Raw genomic sequence first — 3,245 nt, forward strand, 5'->3', positions numbered from 1 at the left:
CGAATCAAACCAAACTGATTAAGAACGAATTGATTCGGTTTGGATATTTAGATACCCGATAAAACATAAATTCATAAAAAAATTAAAAAAAACAAAATTTTATTTTAAAAATCCTATAAATATATAAACTAATAAACATGTAAAATAAAAAAAAAGTTTACGTTTTTTTGTGTATGTACCCGAACCAAACCAAACCAATTAAGAACGGATTGGTTCGGTTCAGATAATTGGGTACTCGATGAAACAAAAATTCATAAAAAAAGTAAAAAAAATGAAATTTTTATCTTAAAAATTCTGTAAATACAATAAACATGTAAAATCAATAAAAATAATCCAAACATGTTAAACACCAAACACATTAAAATCCAAACATATTAAAAGGCATATATATTTTAAATTTTTATTTTTTTATTTAATTAACACATGGTCGGGTCCACAAGTTGGTTCGGATTCCACTCCTCCAGAACCCTTACCCGAACTAATTAATAGAGATTATCATCGGTTTGGTTCGGGTTGTACCCAGTTATCCATTAATTTCAGAACCAATATAATTAGTTTGGTTCGAGTTCGGATGAGTAATCGAGTACCGGATACACATAAACACCCTTATTACCTATTATTATTGTAAGCAGTTCTACTACATATTCAAGTTTTTTTTGCTACAGAGAACCATCATGCATCAGTAACTGAAATAACTAATTCCTAATTCTTGTGATGATTCTTGATGTACTAGTAGTTGAGGTGTTAGTTGACCATTTCTACTATTTTGGTTCTCTGTTATAGTTAGTATATATATACAATTGAAAGAAACATTACTGATATACTAAGAATTCAAAATCTTTCTTGTTGCACAAACTCATTGTTCTCTGCTTCGTCTGCATAATTCATTGCAGAATTAACTTTTCACATGGTATCAAGAGCTTGAATCTTGAATCTATAGTGCTCATTGTTCCTGCTTCTACAACCAACAACAAATATACACTCAATCCCATTATAGACAAATTGGATGACACCAATTTTATGACATGAAAACAACAAACTTCACAATTAAGGGCCAGAATTTGAAAGATCACATTGTTGAAAGAAAAGAACCTGCAAAGCATGCTTCTGATGCTGAAAAAGCTACTGGTACCATCTCAAGTACGTACACTGAATGGATGCAAAATGATTCTAATCTTTGTTCTTGATTTTTTGCATTTGTTGATGGTTTGTTCAAGAACCAAATTATACATTGCAAATCTGCTATTCAAATTTGGCACAAACTTCATCAAATATTTGCTGAATACACCAAATCAAAGATCAAGCAATTAAAAACTCAGCTCAAGAATGTCAAGAAGAACTCTCTCACCATCTTGTTGATTCTCTCACTGCTCTTGGGTATGATGTCCTGAATGAAACACATATAGAAGCCATATGTGATGGTCTTCCTGAAGATTATTCACATTGCATTACATTTGTTCAAACCAAACCTGAACTCTTTACCATTTGAGAGGTTGAAACACTCCTTATTTCTCATGAAGAAACGCTCGAAAAGTTCAAACAACTTTCCATTGGATTAGCACAAGCTCAATTAGCACAATCAAATTTTTCCAATCCAAGATTTGCTGGAAGAATCTCTGGAGGATGAAGAGGTGCTTATGGTGGAAGATTTGCATGTGGTGGAAGAAATTCATGACTAGCAACAAATCGTTTTTACTGTCAAGTGTGTAATCGTCTAGGCCTTTCTGCTTTACACTACTTCTATCGATTTGATCAAACATACAATGGATACTCTTCAAATTCAGGCAATGCTGGTTCACTGATGGTACCCTGACACTTTCAATTCAGTTCTGCCTCACTTTCACCTCTTCCGTTACTAACACTGCATGGTACCCTGACACTGGTGCAAGCCACCATCTCACACATGATTCTGCCAACCTTATTTCTTCAACTGTACTAGGCCTGATAAACTATATATAGCAAATGGATCTGGTATCTCTATCAAACACATTGCTTCTTCTTCCTTGCTTAATCCTCATAATAATAATCTTTTTGCTCTTAAAAATATTTTACAGATTCCTGAAATTGCAAAGAATCTAACCAGTGTATCAAACTTTTGTTTAGATAATAATATTTTCTTTGAATTTCACCCTTTTCATTATTTTGTCAAATCTTAGGTCAACAAGCAAACACTTTTTCAAGGAATTCTTAGACATGGACTATATTCCTTTAATAATTTGTGTGTGCCAACATCATTATATGATCATAATTCTGTTCATGCACTTTTAGCTTCTTGTAATCTCAATCCTGCTTTGTGGCATAGAAAGTTTGGACATCCTTCTAACTCTATTATAAAAAGTGTCCTCAAACAATGTAATATTCCTATTAATCAAAATTCACCCATTGATTCCTTTGTTTGTGATCATTGTTGTATGGGAAAAATGCACACTCTCCCATTTCCCGTTTCTCAAACTGAATACACTTCTCCTTTTCAACTTGTGTTTATTGACATTTGGGGTCCTGCTCCATCAGTTTCTAGATCTGTGTTTTATTATTATGTGAGCTTTGCTGATACTTTTACACACTATACTTGCTTAGATTTGATGCATTCCAAATCTCAAGTTTTCTCTATTTTCCAGTAGTATAAAGTACTGATGGAAAGGCAAAATGACCACTCTCTCATAGGCATTCAAACAGATAATGGCAAAGAATTCCTTTCTAGCATATTAAAGACATTTTTACAAGATCAGGGTATTGTTTATTGCCTCTCTTGTCCTTACACGCATTAACAATAAGGAGTTGTTGAACACAAATACAGACATAAGACTGAGATGGATATTGGAAAGATGTTTTTCTTACAATTGCTTTCCACATAAATCGGCTACCAGCCAAAGTCTTAGATTTTAAATCACCATTTGAGAAGCTTCACAACATTAAACCCAAGTATGACATGCTCAAGATTTTTGGTTATGCTTGCTACCCCAACACCAGACTTTTCAACCATCATAAACTAGATTTTGATCTCAACAATTCATCTTCCTTGGCTATGCTTCTCAATCCAAAGTCTTCAAATGTCTTACTCGTGAAGGAAAAATTCTAATTGTAAGAAATGTTATATTTGATTAAAAACTAATTCCATCTTTATTTTTCTTTTCATTTAATTCTTTTGCTACACCTGATTTTTCTTCTTTGTGTAATACCCTAATATATAGATCCTTATGCTCGAGTCATAAGTTAACGATATTACGGTGGTACGACTTAAGGTG

The sequence above is a fragment of the Arachis ipaensis genome, chromosome B05 (genome assembly GCF_000816755.2).
Source record: "Arachis ipaensis cultivar K30076 chromosome B05, Araip1.1, whole genome shotgun sequence".
In the NCBI taxonomy this organism is placed as follows: domain Eukaryota; kingdom Viridiplantae; phylum Streptophyta; class Magnoliopsida; order Fabales; family Fabaceae; genus Arachis; species Arachis ipaensis.